The sequence below is a fragment of the Balaenoptera ricei genome, chromosome 2, assembly GCF_028023285.1.
Source record: "Balaenoptera ricei isolate mBalRic1 chromosome 2, mBalRic1.hap2, whole genome shotgun sequence".
Lineage (NCBI taxonomy): Eukaryota > Metazoa > Chordata > Mammalia > Artiodactyla > Balaenopteridae > Balaenoptera > Balaenoptera ricei.
In genome coordinates, this window is record NC_082640.1 from 49277638 (window position 1) to 49290031 (window position 12394).

Below are 12394 nucleotides of genomic sequence, written 5' to 3' on the forward strand. Positions count from 1 at the left end.
TGCTGTGATAAGTTGTGATTCTCACCTGTTGGTGTCTCCAATTTAGGGGACAGCAATTTGCCCTGCGACCTACCTCACTTCTCATACAAAGTTTAGAAGAGTTATTGATTTTTCTGTTTACTTAGCTTTTTACTTGTAGTTAGGGCTGTGTGGAGACTTCCAAGCTCCTTGCATATGGAACTGGAAACTAGAAGTCTCTCCTAAAATTTAAATCTTTTTGCCTCTATGATCTGCATTCTCTGTGATTATGTTAGGTCTTTTCTTTAGATCACTAATTTCATTTTCATACTCTGTTCTTTAGTGTCTCTAATTTATTTACTTTTTAAGTTTCTTTCTATTTTCTTATAAAAGTACAATTTATATACCATAAATTCACTCTTTTTAGTGTAGAGTTCTGCAAGTTAACAAACAGTAATGTAACCATGACCACAATCAAGATAAAGAACATCCCGTCATCCCCGAAATGCGCCCATGCCCCTTAGTCGTTAGCTTACCCCTCACCCACAGGCCCTGGCAACTACTAATCCACTTTTCACCTCTATAGTTTTGCCTTTTCCAGAATGTTATATAAATAGAATTATACAGTGCATAGACTTTGGTTTCTTTCATTTAGCATAATACATGTGAGATTCACATCAATTTTGCTAGTTCATTTTTATTGCTGAGCATTATTGCATTTTATGGATGTGCCATAGTTTATCTGTTCTCCAGTTGAGGGACATCTGTGGCTTTCCAATTTCTGGCCACTATAAATAAATTTGCCATAAACATTCACGTGTAGATTTTTATGTGAGCATAGGTTTTCATCTTACTTGGGTAAATCTTTAGCCCATTTTAAACTTGAATTGTTTGTTTTCTTACCATTGACTTTTGAATATCCTTTACATATTCTGTGTAAAAGTTCTTTATCAGATAAGTGACTTGCAACTATTTCCTCCCAGTCTGTAGCTTATTTTTTCACTTTTTAAATCTAATTTATATTTGAGTTCAGGAATGACTTTGTGGGCTTACGTCCTTAGATCTGTAAGTTACCTTTTTTATTTAACAGTTTTATCAGTTCCTCTTGAGCTAACCCAAATTTTTATTTTTACTAAGTTGTTCTGTACAAAGCAGTTGCTAAGAATTGCCTTCTGTATTTTCTTCTAGTTTGGCATCCTCTTATTTCCATATCATGTTCCTCTTGCCCACCCCCAACCCCACACAAAGTACTTTTTCACCTGAAAAACCAGAAGTAGGTTGACTCGGTTGCCATAATGTGTTTTCCAAATGACTCAGGTTTGTCCACTTCTGATCAGGCTTTTGTTTGCTCGGATAACAATGTGTGGGTTGCTGTTTTCCCACTGAGCTATAATTTACAGATGAATGCATATCTCCTGTTCCACTAACTTTTCTCCACCCTGAAAACTAGTTAAAAAGAGGTGTGGGGAATGCTCAACAGATGCTGCTTTTTCCTTTTCCTTTCTTTCTTTTTTAAAAAAAAATGCCCATGCTCTGCTCTCCCTCTAAATATTTGTGGAATATTCTTTACTGGAGCTCATGTCGTCTGGGTGGGGTGGGAACAGGGAGGTGGTCCCACTTCCATGGAGAGTAACCCGAATTCCTTGTGTAACTGTCATGTCCCACATTTCCCGTTTCACCTCTTTTTTTCCAGCAGCTGTTTCTATGTCTCTCTCAGATAAAGAAAATTTAAAGAAACCCTCTTCTTTAAAGATCTGGGTACACAGTGGGAATTTTCAGGACTCCGGCGGCTCATCACCATGGCCTCCAAGGGCTGCAAACAGTCCTCCTGAGGTCTCTGCTCTCTCTGGGTCTTCCATTTCTTGCCTTGGCCATCAGGCTTTGGATGTTGAAGTTCTAGCTCAAGTCCTTTCTTTATTTGGTTACTGTTGGTAAAAACTTTGTAATTTTTTTTATTACTTTTTTTGTTGTTCCTTCTATTAGACTTGGGGCAGGAAAATTTGGAGATGCAGTTTCAATCCATTCAGTACTTCCACACATTTTATTTTCTGGTGAATTTCCTCCTCCAGGAAGTGTCCTCTGACTGTACTCAGCATAAAGGTCTCTCCTCTGTGTTCCCACAGACCTGGCACTAACTAGTAACATTTTAATCTAATGCTTAAAATATTAAAATACTTTTGTACCTGCTGAAAATAGCCACTGTACTAACCTCACTTAAGCAACCCCCAGAATCCTTCCCATAGCTTTGGCTAACCTGGCCTCTCCCCTTGGATGCTCCCCATCTCATCTCCCCCTGATCCATCTGTGAAAGGGGTGATGTCTGGACATCACTGGGCTTCCAGGCCCCTGTACCAGCATTGCTGGTCACTGATGAATGTCCACCATTGGTTGGTACCCAAGCCGAACCACAAGCTAAACATGTTCAATGTTTATAAGCACTCCTACCTGTGCTTATCTCTTTCATCATGTTTTTCTTACACATTTCTGAAGTTGCCTATTCACTTGTCTTCTCACTGTCTATATGAGTTCCTCAATGATAGCACTTCAAGCAAACTTTTTTTTTTTTTTTGGCCACACCATGCGGCTTGTGGGATCTTAGTTCCCCGAACAGGGATTCAGGGATTTAACATGGGCCCTCGGCAGTGAAAGCACAAGTCCCAACCACTGGATCACCTGGGAATTCCCTCAAACAAACATTTATTTAGCCTCTTTTACATGCCATATTCATCTCTCACTTAATCCTCCCCCAAATTTTGCAAAGTTGGTATCATCACTTCATTATACAGTGAAGAGCCTGAGGCTTAGCAAGTTTTAGCAACTGGTGCAAGGTTACACTGCTAATCTGGGTCAAAAATAGGATTTAGATTCAGCCACTTCATGCCAATTGTCTAGGAAAGATATTTCCAGCGGAAACTTGTTTATAACTAGCATTGTGAAACAGGAGCATCCTCCACATGGTCAATGATATGACATTAAGCTCTTAATACATGCACCTGAAGCTATTTTGAGGGCAAGGACCACATTTTTAAAAAATCTAAATATCCCTTAGAGCATAGCAGAATGCATGGTTCCTAGATGGCCCAAGTGAGTGATTGTAAAATAAGGCAAGAAAGGATAAATGAATGGATGAATTCATTAATTACTTGATGGAGTACTATTTCAGAAGGAGTTATTGGGAATATGTGAAGGCAGTATAGAATGAGAGTCAGTGTATGTTAAGAGCATGCACTTTGGACTTGTCCATGGTGTACATGAAATATAATTTAATCATTCTCTATTAATGGACATTTAATTTGTTTCTATTCTTTGTTATTCAAGTAATAAAACAATTAATATCTTGTATATACTTTGCAGAACATGTGTGAATGTGCATATAGTTTAATTTTCTAGAAACAGAATTACTTGGTTAACCAGCATAGGCATTTTGAACACACTTGGATACTTCAAATTTTCTTTCTAAGAGGTTCCTACCATTTTATACTGCTACTAATAATTTATAAAAGAGGCATTTACACACATCTTTACCAATGGTGGATATATTTAATCTGTAATTTTTTTAAAAATGCTAGTGCCTTATTTTACATTTTCTGGGTTATGATGAGGCTTAAAAAATTTACCCACACCTTTAACAATGGTGGATATATTTAATCTGTAATTAAAAAAAAAAAAATGCTAGTGCCTTATTTTACATTTTCTGGGTTACCAATGAGGTTTAACAAAATTACTGCTTTTTAATATTTGTCTTTTTTCTATGGGACATGATATAACTGTTCTATACATCATGGTTTGTTTGTTTTTTTATTAGAGTATAGCCGCTTTACAATGTTGTGTTAGTTTCTGCTGTACAATGAAGTGAATCAGCTATACGTATACATATATCTCCTCCCACTTGGACCTCCCTCCCACCCCACCCCCTGCATCCCACCCATCTAGGTCATCACAGAGCACCGAGCTGAGCTCCCTGTGCTATACAGCAGGTTCCCACTAGCTATCTATTTTACACAAGGTAATATATTTATGTCAAACCTAATCTCCCAATTCATCCCACCCTCCTCTTCCCCCACTGTAACTGTTCTATACATCATGGTTTTTTGATCTAACAATGTATCTTAGAGATATAAAGGGCAAAAGAGTTGCCTTGTTCTTTTTAATGACTACATAATAGTCCTGTGTATAACTGTTTCATAATATATAACACTACTCTCCTACTGATAGACCACCTCTGGGTTTCCTCCAATATTTTTCTGTTACAAAGAATCCTGCTGCAAATACCCCTGGTCAATATTTCACACACATAAAAGTTTATTTGCAGGAAAAAATGTCTATAATGGAATTTCCAGGACAAAGAGTATAGGCATTTTTTTACTTTTGAAAGCTATTGTCAGGCCACCTTACATACAAGTTATACCAATATATAACAAATGACCTTTCCTCATTTCCCCCATTTGTCTTTATTTTACTGATTTGTAAGTAGTCCATACATTTGGGAAATTAGCTCTTTATTGGTCCTATGAATTACAAATATATTCCCCTGTATTTTTTAATATTTTGGCTATTTTTAGCTATATGAAATATTTATATTTGTATAAGATTAAATTTATCAACATTTTCATTTTGGGGTTCTTATTTTTGAGGCATACTCAAAAAAGGCCTTCCATACCACAAGGTCACATTTAAAATTTCTTCTGTAGTTTCTTTTAATACTTTTATAATTTCATTCTTTGGCTTTTAAACTTTTAATACATCTGGAATTTGTTTTAAGGTAAAGTACAAAGTGTGAATCCAATATTTTTTTCATCCTCAGTGGGACACCTAGTTGTCCCAACACATTTATTTTATAATGTAAGCCATTCTAGCCAGCTCCTTCCTCATCCTGGAGACTAGATTCTGTCCATTTAATAGTTCTTAGGCAACCTCACCTCCTCTTTTCAATAAATGTAGTACCTGTTAGTTAGCTTGATGTATGCACAATCTAGTATATCACTCCTGCAGCATAAATTTGTCCTTTTCTCCAGTCTATGCTAGATCCTATCAGCATTAAACATGCAGTAATATTGTCCATTAAAAAGAAGGAAACATTAACTCTACCTCCCCCCACCCCAGATACTTCTCCCATTGTCTACTCACCTTTACAACATGACTCCTTGAAATATTTGTCTGTGCTTGCAGTCTTCAATTTCCCTCCACTCACTCCATGCTCTGTCCCCACCACTCTATCGAAACAGCACTTGTCGATGTCATGGTCACCTCCATGACCTAATGGTCTCCAGTGGCCAGGTCTCAGTCCCTATGTTACTTGACCTATAAATCAGCAGCATAATCTCATCAAGCTTCATGGTTTTAAGTAACATTTAAATGCTAATGACTCTCAAGGTTTTATGTCCATCACAGACCTCAATGCTCAACACCAGACTCATGGATAATCACCTGTTCAATATTTCCACTTTGTTGTCTAGTGAACGTCTCAAATTAACATGTCCAAAATCAAATATCTCCCTCCAGCTACCAAGCCTGCTTGTTTCATTCTCCTCAGCCACCCCTCCCCTCTTAAATAGATGATAATTTCACGCTTGCAGTTCTTCAGGAAGAAGCCTTGGAGCCATTTTTGGCTTTTGTCTTTGTCTCACATCTCATTGCCAATCAACCAGCATACCTGCTGTCTCTACACTCAGAATCTATCCAGAACCTGACCACTTCTCCCCACTCCCCAGCAGAGAGCCCAGTCTGAGGCACCAGCCTTCTTCATCTTCATTATTGTGATAGCCTCTGAACTGGTCCCCTTGCTTCTGCCCTTTCCCTGCAGCCAGAGTATGGTCCTTGGAAGAGGCAAGTCACATCATGTCTTTGCTCTGGGAGTGGCTTCCCCACAGTGGCTCCCACCCAACTCAGGGCAGGAGCCAAGACCTTGCTTTGGCTTTTAAGGCTCTGAGACCTGATCACCCACTTCTTCTCTGATCTCACCTCCTACCATTCTCTCCCTGCTCCCTCTGCTTAAACCACATGGGTCTTCCCCAGTGCTCCTTGACTATGTCAAACACCTTCCCAGAGCGGCACCTTTGCACTTGCAACTTCCTTATCCTGGACTACTCTCCCCAGGGATCCCCCTGACTTGCCTTTGATCTCTGCTCAACATCTCGTAATCCAAAAGGCCTTCCCTAACAACCCTCTAAGAAGGAGCAGTCTCCTATCCCCAACACCCCCACCCCCTCCCTGCTGCACTTCTCTCTGTAGCATCTACCTCCCTCTGTATAATTGCTTGTGTCTGTAATAACCAGCTCCATTTCTTACATGTAATCTCAGTGAGAGGAAGACTTTCACAGCTGAACACCTAGGAGAATGCCTGGCACAGAACAGGTGCCCATAAATGTATGAGAATAAGTGAAGGAGTGAATTTGGAAGACAGTTTCTATTCCGCCTGAAGTGCTTCTGTTATATGTTCTACCTTGTATGGAAAAACAAGTAGATTCAGAGTCAAAGGGACATAACTTTCATAGTTCAGTTAAAGGAGCTCTGGGCCAGAGCAAATAAAACTCAGTACTGGTCCCTATTTGGTCCCAAGCAGGTGGAGCATTAGATCAGCCCATTTATCTTGAGTGTCTAAGATTCCTTGCCAGAAGATATACTTCATCATTCTATCATATCTAGCCCACTAGAATTTCATTAGAAAGTATGGGAAAATAAATATTCTAGGAGCATTCTTATCAATCCTTTCCTGACCCTAATCCCCTTACTGTTTTCACTGCCTTGTGAATGGTGCCCCTACTCATCCAGACACCAAAGCCAGCAACCTAGACTCCCATCCACACATCTCTCCAACACCCAGCCACTCATCAAATTCTTTAGAAACTACTTCCTTAACTTCTCTCAATTGCATTTGCCTCTCCCTTTTCCTAGGACCTTTGTCTTAGAGCAGCCTCACTCCTGCAGATTGCTCAGATAGCTTCTTAAGTAGTCTCCCAACCTCCACTGTTACCTCATTCCAATTGATTCTTTATCCTGCAGTGCAAATATGTTCAAATTCCCTCTTTGCTTAGAATCCATTGAATGTTCTTGTCTCCAGATCAGATTCAGTTTCCATAGATAAGTACACAAGACCCTCCATTTGGCCATAGCTTTCACTATGCTCATGTCCTGCCCTCAATAACTTATGTTCCTCAAAACCCAAGGTACATTTCTATGCCTCAGTGCATTTGCACATGCCATTTCCTCTTCCTAAAGCGGCCCTGCTCTCTTACACCTCTCCCAATGCTCTGCTCTGTTCTCCCACAGCTCCTGTGTTTCTTTCTCTCATGACATTTTCCTTGCTTAATGGAAAGGAAACTTGACACTTAATGTTGGCTTAAGTGTCTGCATCCCTGAACTACACTCTGAGCTTCCTGTGGGAGAAAAAAATGGCTCTTTCTGTTCCAAACCCCACAACCAACAATTGTGGGCACATAATAGACGTAAAATGGGCCAATGACAATGTAGAAGTACTTTGAAATATTTATAAAACACCAAATGGGTATCATTAAGGTATTATTAATGCAGTGTGAGAAATTGCCCAGAGGAAACACACCTGGAGAAGGTTGGGGGTTGTGCCTTTACTGCCATGCCTTGCTATGCTTGCTTCCAGCCAACGTTACATTACGTGCTAAGACTAATCACCTTGTTCACTTTATGACTGCCCCTTTCCAAAATATCCCCAGGATGCTGTCTGAACACCGGAAAAGTGATTTTTTCAGCTTATTTTGGGAAGCCAAATAGAGACCCATTTTCATTTCATGGTAGGAGTAAATACCCTACCTACTGCACCTTGCTTCCAGCTGGAAATGAAACAGGTAGCTATGTACTCTCTCATGTGTGCAAGAGAGGAAGTTGCTGGATTTTTCGTTTATCCCTTTAGGTCAGCCAGGGGCCAGGAAGTCAAAGTATCAGAGCAAATGTATATTATATACTGAGTACATATCTAGAAAGATGGAACAGCAAAAGACCGAGGCTGAGACCATATGAGCAATCCATAGTACAGAGCCCTGAATAGTGCCTCACAATGTGGTTTTCTTCCAACAGAGCAACACATTTAGTTGGGCGATTAACCCAAATGAAAGGTTTCAGATTTATTTCATTGGCAGATAGAAATTAAGTTGCAGAAACTCAACAAGCACAGACTATAGTTAATTTCATTTATTTTTAATTACCCAAGTAATCCATGAATATATTGTCACTATAAAAATTGAAACAATTACAGAAAAAGTTGAAGTCCCACTTGACAACTCACCACTCTACTCAATTCCCCTCCCTGGGATTACTAGTGCTATCAATTTGAAGTGTCATCAGATGCCTGTGCATGCACACATGTGCACAACCCCACCACCACACACACACGCACACACACACGAAGATGTTAAAATGAAGCTATTTAACCTTAGCTTTGGCTGAGGGTCCAAGATAATAGAAGCTCTATTCCAATGTGAGATACAAGATCAGTATGGAGGACATCAATGGTTTTCATCCATGGACCATGTTTAGGGCATAAAATGATTTTGAGAAGGACATTACATGGTGACTAAGGGTTTTGGGTGAAAGCTGTTGGACCCCACATCCATGGAGACAGGGAGAGTTGGCATGTCTTTGTTCACCTCAAACCAAGAAAAAGGGCTTCATTGGGACCATTGAGAGTTGGATATGTGTCCCTGACATCATTTGATGTAGCTGTCTGTTTTCTGTATTGCTTTTGCATTTTGTTTCTTATAAAATCCCTTTCCTACTCTCAAGGTTAGAAATATATTCTACTTTTCTTCTAATGCTTTTGTGATGTTTTAGTTGTTTAGGAATTTGGTTTGTCTAGAATTTTGTTTTCATGGTGTAAGAAAGTGAACTAACTTTACTTTTTCCCAAATTAATTTGATTACTTTGAATTGGATAACAAATTATTTCAACATCATTTATTACACACTGGTTTGAAAGTCTACCTTTATCATATATTAAAGTTGTAAATATTCACTGATTGCCTTCTGAATTGTATTCTGCAGCATTGCTCAACTTGTCCATTCTTTTTGAGTATATTTATTAGAATCCAATTGTGCTTCCATTTCACAAAGTTGAGAACCTCACACAAAGAATGGTATACCTACCATTGTGTGTTTTCCAGGCCACTACAGGCGGAGGTAAACTCAGGGTCATCATGGTGGTAGCACCAGGTATCTGATTCAGCCCCCACTCACTAAGGCAGGCCCTGAACTTGCACTTTTCCTGACCCCTCTGCTCAGAATTCTCAGCATCTCTGGAAAATACTTCCCCTCTGCTCCAGAGAGACTTCTTTGTCTAACAACTGACACTTTCCACTCCTGCTTCAACATCCCTAGGGAATGCCTGATGCTGTTTTGTATGAAGCTAACACACTGCATCCACTTCTCCATCTCTTACCTTCACACCTGGGTGCCACATTGTTGCCCCTTCCAAGAATACTTCCTTACTCACTGAATGTCTTCTGGAGGGCTCAGTGACTTGGCCCTTTCTGTTTTTTCTCACTTTTTTTTGCAGCACTGTCTTCCTTGAATCAGGCATAAGATGATGGGACGCCAGTGCAAGACTCTTGGATGGATGGACGCAATGAGCCACTCCTGTAATTCTTGTCCACTGTCCAGCAGGCAACGCCTGGTGGTTCTACACCCCTCATCATCCAGACATGTCTAGGACTCTCATATATGCACAGCTTCAGTTCTCATAGCTGAGACATCTGCTTTCTGCCACAAAGTTTACAAGGACAAAACCATGGGTTTACTCATCTCTGCAACGGGGTAATGCTATGTTCTTTACAAGGCTTTTGTGAGAGTTAATGAGAGCTCATTGTAATGGCTTAATAGTTGCCTCTTACCTTTCCTTCCCCACTAAATTAGGTCAAAACACCCAGATGAAGCACCATCTCTTCTCTGAAGCTTTGTCCACTATGTCACTGTGCTAATCCACAATGATCTCTCCATATTGAATTTTATCGATGTCTGGCCTTTTATTTTTTCTTTAGGGAAGGATTTTTATTTTCAGACAATAGATATTTAAATCACAGTATCATGGACTCTGGCTTAGCTACACTCATCATCTCGTGAATGTCTATGGAAACTGAATTAGGAACACTCCAGAGGGCTTGCCCTGGATTATTCCACAGCTTCATTTAATTATAACCATCAACGTTAATGAGAGTCATAAACTGTTTCATAACATACCAATGGGCAGTGTGATTGGAGGGGAACCTGGACATTTCATTATAAAGCTAGCATATCAGAAAAGACACAACTAAACAACACTTTTTCTCTTGTGAAGAAAAAGACGCAGAAACATAATTTGGTGACATTTTCACACTTGCTAAAATTAACTTTCAGTCAAAAGAACAGTGGAGTTGTTAGCTTTATTTTCTGATAAAATTTTAATCTCAGGTTGGATAAGCAATTTTGTTTGCCATTAAGTGTGAGGCTACTTGAAGTAAAGTCATGTAGACAATAGGGCATTATATAGAAAGGATAAAAAGGTTAACAGAAAGAAAGCTCAGAAAGAAAATGAAAAGAGGAATAATTGTGTCAGAAACTTGGTAAATTGGTATATTAGGGTTCTCTGTATTGGTTCCAGAGAACCAACAGAGAGATAGATAAGAAGGTAGATGATAGATAGATAGATAGATAGATAGAGATACAAATATAAAGAGATGTATTATATGGAATTGGCTAATGCAATTATGGAGACTGACAAGTCCCAAGATCTATAGAGTGAGTCAGCAAGATGGTGACTCAGGAGAGTAGATGAAGTACTTCTAGTCTGGGGTCAAGCAAAGGTCAAGGTCCCAGCTTGAATGCAGTCAGGCAGAAGAAATTATCTCTTAGGACAATCAGCCTTTTTGTTCTATTCAAACCTTCGACTGATTGGTTGAGGCCCACCCACATCAGGGAGGAAATCTGCTTTAAGTAATCTACTGATTTAAACGTTCATTTCATGGAAAACACTTTCACAAAAATACCCAGATTAATGTTTAACCAAATATCTGAGCGTCACCTGGCCCAATCAAGTTGACATATAAAATTAACCATCATACCTGGCCAATATATAACAGTCCCCATATTGGGACTTCTGTATCTACATCTGTATGTGTCTCTATGTGTGTGTATAGCATTTAAGAAATGTATTCTTCTCACCTGTTTTTAAAGCTTTGCTCTTGGATTCTTGAAATCCCACCATAGATTTTTTAAACTGAGGTCAAATTCAGATAACATAAAATTAACCATTTTAAAGTATACAATTAAGTGGCATTTAGGATACTCCCAATGTTGTGCAAAAATGACCTCTATCTAGTTTCAAAACATTTGTATCACCCCAAAGGAAAACCCTATGCCCATTAAGTAGTTATTCCCATGCTTATTTCTGCAGCACTTATACTAAAATTGGAACTATACAGAGAAGATTAGTGTGACCCCTGTGCAAGGATGACATGCAAATTTGCAAAGCATTCCATATTTTGATTATCATACTAAGTGAAGTAAGTCAGAAAGAGAAAGACAAATACCATATGATATCACTTATATGTGGAATCTAAAATATGACATAAATGAACTTATCTATGAAAAGGAAACAGAGTCACAGACATAGAGAACAGACTTGTGGTTGCCAAGGGGGAGGAGGATGGGGGAGGGATGGAGTGGGAGGTTGAGGTTAGTAAGTGCAAACTATTACATATAGGATTGATAAACAACAAGGTCCTACTGTATAGCACAGGGAACTCTAGTCACTATCCTGAGATAAACCATAATGGAAAAGAATATAAAAATAAGAATTTATATATATGTAAAAAAAATAGTAAATCTCTGATATTCATAGACTAAAAAAAAAGTAGTCATTCTCCATTTCCCCCTTTACCCAGCCTCTGGCAATTATTAATATACTTCCTGTCTCTACAGAGTTTCCTATTCTGGATAATTCATATAAATGGAATCATATAATATGTGACCCTTTATGTCTAAAATCTTTCACCTATCATAATGTTTTTCGGGTTCATTCTGTTGTAGCATGTATCAGTACTTCATTCCATTTTATGGCTCAATAGTCCATTGTAGATAAACACATTTTGTTTATCTATTCATCTGTTGATGCGCATTTGGGTTGTTTCCACCTTTCGGCTATTGTGAATAATGTTACTACAAATAATAGTAGCATTATTGTGTACAATACCTTTTCAAGGGTATACAAATAACAGTTCAAAACCCTGCTTTCAATTCTTCTGGGTATTTCCAAATAGTGAACTGCTGGGTCATATGGTAATTCTATGTTTAACTTTCTGAAAAACTGTTTTCCCCATCATAAATGTTTAACAGGAAATTACTCATGAAACAAAAGCATGGGAAATCAGGACAATGTTTAACACACACACAGACACTCACACCCTTCGAGGTTGCAATCTGCCATACTAAATGTT

At 38.8% G+C, this 12394-nt stretch overlaps 1 non-coding gene across 1 annotated transcript; it reads left to right on the top strand.

Moving 5' to 3' along the window:
* Nucleotides 1-11336: 11336 nt before the first annotated feature.
* On the top strand, nt 11337-11443 carry LOC132361116 (U6 spliceosomal RNA). The gene has a single exon (XR_009501428.1). It is a non-coding gene; the product is annotated as a U6 spliceosomal RNA (small nuclear RNA).
* Nucleotides 11444-12394: the final 951 nt, after the last annotated feature.